This window comes from Microtus ochrogaster, linkage group LG1, assembly GCF_000317375.1.
Source record: "Microtus ochrogaster isolate Prairie Vole_2 linkage group LG1, MicOch1.0, whole genome shotgun sequence".
Taxonomy (NCBI): domain Eukaryota; kingdom Metazoa; phylum Chordata; class Mammalia; order Rodentia; family Cricetidae; genus Microtus; species Microtus ochrogaster.
This window is the reverse complement of record NC_022027.1, coordinates 56,489,321-56,496,820: the sequence shown is the minus strand read 5'-3', so window position 1 is coordinate 56,496,820 and position 7,500 is coordinate 56,489,321. Positions and strand designations below refer to the sequence as shown.

Genomic DNA, 7,500 nt, shown 5'->3' with positions numbered 1-7,500 from the left:
ACAGTTTATCCTGTGTTAGTTACAGTTACAGTTTATCCTGTGTTAGTTACAGTTACAGTTTATCCTGTGTTAGTTACAGTTACAGTTTATCCTGTTAGTTACAATTTATCCTGTGTTAGTTACAGTTTATCCTATGTTGGTTACAGTTTATCCTATGTTAGTCACAGTTACAGTGTTGGTGATATTCAGCTTCTAATAAAGCAGTGTTGTCATAGGATTTAAAGAAAGCTTGTATGGGACTAATTAGAAAACATCCCTCCAAAGAAAAAAATATTGGAATCATCTGAGCTATACCCAGGATGCGACGAGAAAAGCCAGTCGCTCATTCCCACAGCTGCCAGGGCACTGAACAAGGCCCACCAGCGTCCCCGTCAGTGGCCCTAAACCACAGTCCCCTGGCCTCTAACTCGTGACATCTTTGATAAACAAGTTTCTCCTATGTTTACAAAGTTAGGATTTCAAAATATATTTTTATTATTTGTAAAAAGCCTGAAAAGTGAGACACAAATTTTAAAGCTATGCCCTCCCATCCCCACCTCTCGATTTTGATGTTCCCTCCAGCCAGCCCCAAGGTTGAACCTGTTCAGAAGCCAACACCGAACACAGGCCTGGCAGGGATTCACTTGCTCGGTGGGGAAGGAGACTGACCCTCCGCTTCCTCCTGGTGTTTTTTGATAGCTTTCTATAGTTATGAAGGGAGGGTTTGTATGTGGAGACATGTTAAAGTCGTGTTTGTTTGGAGATTTGGAGTTTGTGCTGTGACCCTGGGTAAACCGGCTAGATTGAAGGTTCTGAGGCAAATGGACTCACTGACTCCTGTAGCCTTTTCCTCAGCTGGAGTCATTCCGCTAGCTTCACCAAAAGAAAGACTATCGGAAGGGAAGGGAACGACTAGAGGGAGCCTCAGGTGTCACCATACCTTTCAATTTTCTCCATGTCTGTGTATGTGTGTATGAATGTCCTCATGGGTGTGAGTGTGTGTGGTTCCCCATCACTCACTTTATGTACTGAGGCATGGTCCTTCATTGAATTCAGGGGTGCCAACATTGCTGGCCTAGCTAACCACTTTGCCCCACTGATCCTCTCTTTGCCTCCCAAGTGCTAAGATTACAATTAGCCACCAACCTGACCTGGGTTTCACATGCCTTCTGGAGGTCCTGAACCCCAGCCTCCATACTTGGGCAGCAGGTGCTTATCCCCTGCGCTATCTCCTCAGCCCCCGTGTTTTCTGTTGGTTGCTAGACAAAGTCTCAAACTGTTGAGAAAAATACATGACAGAGCTCTTGTGTTAAAATTTCTGACTCTTTCCATCAGCAATTTTACTTCAAATGCCATAGCCCTGGACGAAGGTGTTTTAGGTTATGGAACACAGAGAAGCAAGCCCTCGGTGTCTGGCCAGGCCAACTCCAAAGCCAGCTAGTGACAGAAGCTTAGTTTTATTTTAATAACTGAGCATTGACTCCTCAAAATTTGTTGTTCCCAGCCAGCAACCTTACAGTGCAGTGTGCTTCATGTCAGGGAAAATGAAGCCCTGAGTGGGATGGTTCTGGGCACTATATAAATGCCTCTGAATCATTTGAAGACTTTTCCTCCATGTAAAAGTTCAGAAAGAAAGAAAACAAAACCCTGAAGAGACAGCTTTTGGTAGAGTAGAATTTGGAGCCAATGCTATTATCACAGTGGTACTGACGTGTTTAGGTCTCAAGCTAATAGCTCTTCGCAACTTTTTCCAACCTCCTGCACAGGGAAGTTCTGGGGCACTTGGCACCCTGTGTTTGTCTACTGGGAATGAACTTGGAAGTACTCCAAGAAGGCTGTAGTCCTGAGGATTTTATGTGGGGCTGGTCACACACAGATGTTTTCTGTATGTCTGCTCAGCCACTGACTGACTCAGGTCTCAGAGCTGATCCTGAAACCCACATGGTCCATCTTGGGCTAGGAAGCCGGGCCCAGGCGTAGGAAGGGCTAGCAAATGGTACTCGCTATGGAAGCACCCAACACTGAGACCCCTCTGGCAATTCCAGATGTGTCCACAGCCAAGCCTCAAGCCAATAAACAGAGAGCAGAGCTTGATTGTATTGTGTTCTGCTTCCCCTCATTGAACTTGGAAGTGGTTGTTCCTCACCCCCTCCCATCCAAACAAAAGCCTCAGAGGGGAGCTTCAAGTATGGTTAATACAAAATAAAGTTTGCACATAGATTTAAGACAAACAAAAGCCCTTCCAGCAAACAGTTTATGTTTATTTCTGTTTATGCCAGCCCAGAAACTAAAAGTCCTATAGACATTGTCCTTGGGACTTTAAACTCCGCTGATACTGCTTATGATTCCGCTCCGAAAGTACTTTTAAGTCCAAGTTGTGGCCCCAAGTGCATTTTATGTACGGCTCGTAATTAATCTTAGTGTTACTCAAACACAAAGAGGGCTCAGTTCAGAACCCAGTAAATTTCTGACGTGGGTCAGCCAGCAGCGAGTTTAGATAAACAGGGACGGTCAGGATGGCGCGGCAAGCAAGCAAAGATGGGCAAATCCAAACACTGACTCAGTCCTGTTCAGTTTCCACAAGATGCTCCACTGTGGAACTCAGACCTTATATGGTCTATGTGGGGGCTCGGGCTGCGTCTACCTCTGTGTCCAGAACAACGCTTCGTTTGGACGACTCCCCTCTAAGCTTCTGTTTTCCGCAGCACAAACCAAGTCACAGATTTGAACTGTGACTCCTTATGTTCCTGAAATCGTTTTGGTCTAAAAGAGAAAGGCAGGGCTCCCACTGTCATATAGCAGCTCCAGGCACAGCGAGATAGCTCTTTCGGGCTCCATCAGTTCTGTCTTAAAGACTTCTCGTGTTTAGGCATGAAGGACGAGAGAAGAACATGGCTGGAGACAGGCGTAGCTCTGCTCCAAGATGTCCCAAAGTCAGAGGTGTGCTTACATCTGTTGTTTTCTAGAGGACAACAGCTCTTACCTTTGCTCTGTAGAAACCCGTGTTAGCCTCATGGAGATAGTACGTGTACAGTGTGACACCAGAAAGAGTTCTGCAAAACTTGCTGCAAGACCAGACCCTCACTACCACACTCTTTGTCTCATCCTCTGGAGTAACATTTATTTTCATTCTTGTCTGATTCTTTGGGATACTAACCGGTATCTCTAAATAGCAAGTAGACCATGTTATTTGACTGCCCCTTTTGGTTTGGGATCTTCTCTGTCAACATCCTACTCAGAAAGTGAGTGTTTATTTCCACTTTCCCCAGATGCCCCAATTATCATCCATTTCCCCTTTTACCCTGTGGTAGATTCATACTGAAGTCTGGTTAGATCCATATTCACTGTGTGTCGTTATGACCACACACACACTAACCAAGATTTAGCCATTTAGTGACAGTTCTGTTCTGTGTTCTTTAGCCTGTGTTTCAGTTTTCCCAGGGATCAGTAGCATCCCCTGCCTACATCTATCCATCCCCTGTTAGTTTAGTTTTCTAGACATTTATCATCCATTTGTCTACTGACTGCCAGCTGTTATCACCTCTTAACACATCTGGGCATGCCATTCACCTTCCTCCACGGGAAGATAGCTGGAGACTGCTCAGCATTCAAACGTCCTGGCCGTTCCTTCAGGGAACCTGGGTTGGGTGCCCAGCACCCATATCCCACAGCTATTTACATGCACATGTGCTCACTCTCCCCACCCCTCTTAAAAATAAAACAATTTTTAAGTCAGTTGGGCCTAGCTAATGTCTTATGCCATATATCCTAAACCTTCCTTTTTCTTGGCCTAAGAGGTCATGGGAAATGCATATTTCCTTTATGACGTGAGTCTGAGATATCTTCATTTTATAGAAACCCTTGATAGATGAACATGGTGGAGACTATTAGATTATAAACAACCCCTTCGGAATTTTGAAAGTGCTCCTCATTTTCTTCTAGCTCTATAAAGATTGCTGCTGAGGGGTTTGAGGCCATTGAGCTTTGGATTTCTTATTCTCTGTGTGATCTGACTTGCCCTTCTGGAATCATCTTTATAGCACTGTCCTGATTTAGATGTGTTTCCACAGTTTGAGCTGGGAATTAATTGGGCTTTTGGCCTGGGAATGTCTGCCTTCATTCTAGTCTTCTTCCTCCCCATCCCTTCCTTTCTTCTTTCTTGCTTTTTTTTTTTTTTGGAGGGAGGAGGGCATTGATATAGGAAATAACAGTGCACAATAGGTTGGCCTTGAGCTCACTATGACCTCAAACGTGCTGTCCTCCTGCCTCAGACTCCTGAGCACTACGGTGACAGGCATGTGTCCCCTTACCTGGCTCACTTGCTCATCGTTTCCTCTTCCTTTCCTTGCCCCTGTTTTCGTCTTCTCTCATTACATATTATTGCATTTTATTGGAGAGATGAACCTCTATAGTCCCCTACCCTTCCTCGTCTCTCTTTCAGTTAACCTATGATACTGTCTGGAAATTTTTTAAATTCCAAGAACTTTGAATTTCCTTTGTTTTGTTTTTTTAAAGTTCTGTCCTTCCCTCGTGCCTGCATTATCTATCTGACAATCATCCAGGAGTCCTGAAGAATGAGGTTCTGCCAAGGGCACTTCCTTCGAGCCTGTTGGCAGGGCTGTTTTATGGGCGAGTCCCAATGTCACCTCCCTGCATCTTTCCTCCGAACTCACCAGGTTTTCCATGAAGCATGCCTTCCCGTTTCCCACCTCAGGGTATAGGTCTCGCAGTTTTGAAACCCAAATGGGCGTTAATAATAAAAAGTGCTGACATAGCAACACAGGAAAAGAAGCACTCAAACTTCCTGGGCAGGGCACGGTGCTGACACTTCTCCCGAATGTGGATAATCAAAAACGTACTGTGTTCTGGGGAAAATAAACTTGTGAGCTGTGGCTCGGGGGCCAAGGCCACTCTGCTGTAGTAGCCGTGAGGTTGGGGAGGCTGGGTACTGGAGTCAGCGGGCCCCGAAGCAAATGGATGTCCACTCAGCTCCTCTCTCCAGGTGTGACGCCTTGCTCTCAGCTGTGTCCGGGGTTGGGCATTTCCGGTACCCTCACTGTCACCCCCTTTAGAGAATCCAGCCTAGCAGGGGAGCAGAGGGAACTCAGGGGAGCCATATTGCTTCCTGTACAGCAGCTCTGTGTACTGTACTGTGTATAGGCCTTGAGCAGCTTCCCTTCCTTCCATGTTCCATGTCTCCATTGTCTGGGCTTTTGAAGCCTCTGTGGTGTGAATGAACTGTTTCTCAGTCTCCGCCACTAATGGCCTAGGTTTGGGCTCTGTGGTCAGCTCCAAGTCCCCCAGCTCTTCAGCATCTCCCCGTGTTTTATTGCTGTCATCTTGGTTTCTGGGATTCTTCTTTTTTAAGAGCCCCCTCTCTTTCTTCCTGTTATCCTGGTGAGATTTAAGGAGGGGTACAAGTCTACATGTGCCTACAAAGCACTGTCTTTATCTGCCTCTTTGCTAAGTCTTGCCCTCAATGCATATGTGTATATATATATATATATATATATATGTATGTATATGTATATGTGCACACACACATGCATGCACACACACATGCACACACACAGATACATGGACACACAAATGCGCACATACATGCACACACACATACATATATGGGCCAGAGCACTGATGTGACAACTGGTGGGTCTCTACATTTTCAGTCTACTTACTTCTTCCTGTTCTATATTATAAGCTCTAAGAACATATGGCTTCAACACTTTCATCTTTGTGTTGCTAATTAGTGAATAAGCGTATTACTGTGTGTTTAATATATACTAATACTCCGATTAGTGATGCAGATCTCTGTTTGGCTTGTTTACAAGTCTGCTCATCCTGTCACTCACGCAGTGAAACTCTTAGCTATTGGTTAATGCCAAGTGTTGACCTGGGCCTTGGTGTAATGCCGGTGGCCAACAGAGCCGTAGCTCCCTTGTAGAACTTACACACATACGGAGAGCAAACGGGCAGTGACCAGTGGTTCCGGTGGAAGCCCAGATCCCAGCAGAGAGAGGCCAAGCCTCAGGACAGGAAGGCTTAGTGAGTTTTTCAGAAAGGCAAGTCTCCCCAGCAGGAAGAAGAGTGGCTTCAGGAGCAGGGGAGGAAGAGCAGGGATGGGGATCGTGGGTGGGAGATATACGGGGACAGACAGGAAGGTGACTATTTTGAAAAGAATGGGAGAGGCTTTTCTGTGACGAGAGGGGGTCCTGCCAGCAGGCTCGCCTCTACCCAGCTCCACCTTTCTGGGGCTCTCTTGCCTCCAACCCTGTTCAAGCCTTTCTCTAGCTTAGTGACCTCCTTTCTGTGGTAGTGGGGAGGGAGAACTTTGCTGAAACTCCAGACCTCTGCAGAGAATCTCGTAGCTGAAGCTCTCTCCCGACTCAGTGGGCTTTTAGGTGTGTGCTTGGCTTCTGTTTCGAGACCGCATGGTGGGTTCAGTGATGACCCAATAGGCCTGAGGGATGGGAGCAGGCAGTCCTGGGCCAAAGCCTCTGCATTTTATTTTGCTCTGTGAAATACACTGTTCCTTCTGCCTGTACATTGTTTTCTGCTTACACCTTGGAGCGGCCTGCAATAGCTGACATTTTTATGGGGCTTTGATATTTGAAAGGCTTTTCATGGGTGTTTCTTGTTTGAGCATCTCACCTCTAGGAACATCGTGAAGTAGCCATCTACCGCGCATCTACCAGGGGAAACGGTAGTAATATACCTGGCTCAAATGACAGGCCTGGCAGCAAAATTAACTAGAGAGCTTTAAGTCTAATTTTTTAACAATGAACTAGGCCTTATAAAAGTACATAGGGGTGGGGTCTGGGGATGTAGTCAATTGGTAAGAAGCTTTACGTCTGATCCCCAGCACTGTGTAACTGGGTAATAGCAGCCGCAATTGGGGGGAGGCAGGAAGATCCAGAAAGGTCTCCCTCCCTCTGCTAGTCTCCCTGTCTTCTCCCACCGCTCCCTCTTCTCTTAGCCTTATTGCCAGACCCAGAGTACATTCTGTTCATCACAAAGTCAAGTTAGCGTAAGGTGCAGGAAACCACAATGCGGTTGGTAGCAGGTTGGCCACAGCTAGGAATAAAGACAGGGAATGATAGGCAGAGTGTTTGGGAAGACTTTAATTGCCGCCTGTGGCAGTTATTTCTTTTCATCAGAACTCACGTCAACAGCTAACACCCCCACTCCCTACCCCCCACTCCTTCCACCCCCACCTCCCACCTCTGCGGTGGGAAGGAACAGGTTCCAGGAAAGATGAGAAGTGACTGATCCTCTCTGAGCTGAAGGTAGCCAGGTTCGCCTTCCTTCGAGGCCCATGACTGGTTTCAGCTAGTATGTGAAAATAACAAAACAGAAAAAAGGAGCAAAACCAATTGGTGGAAAACTGCAACCCACACATGGGTCTGAAGGAAAACCTCCCCCTCCCTGCTTAACTACCTCCCAAGAACAAGGACCCATAATTTCCCTCCCAGCCAAGCCAATCGCCATAACCTGCAGCTTCTTTCCATGTCTCATGAGTCC

General features: G+C 46.5%; 1 protein-coding gene across 1 annotated transcript in view; it reads left to right on the top strand.

The window, feature by feature from the left end:
* The window catches only part of Tgfbr3 (transforming growth factor beta receptor 3), a 199,622-nt gene that overhangs the window by 157,221 nt on the left and 34,901 nt on the right, over positions 1 to 7,500 (top strand). The window lies entirely within an intron of this gene.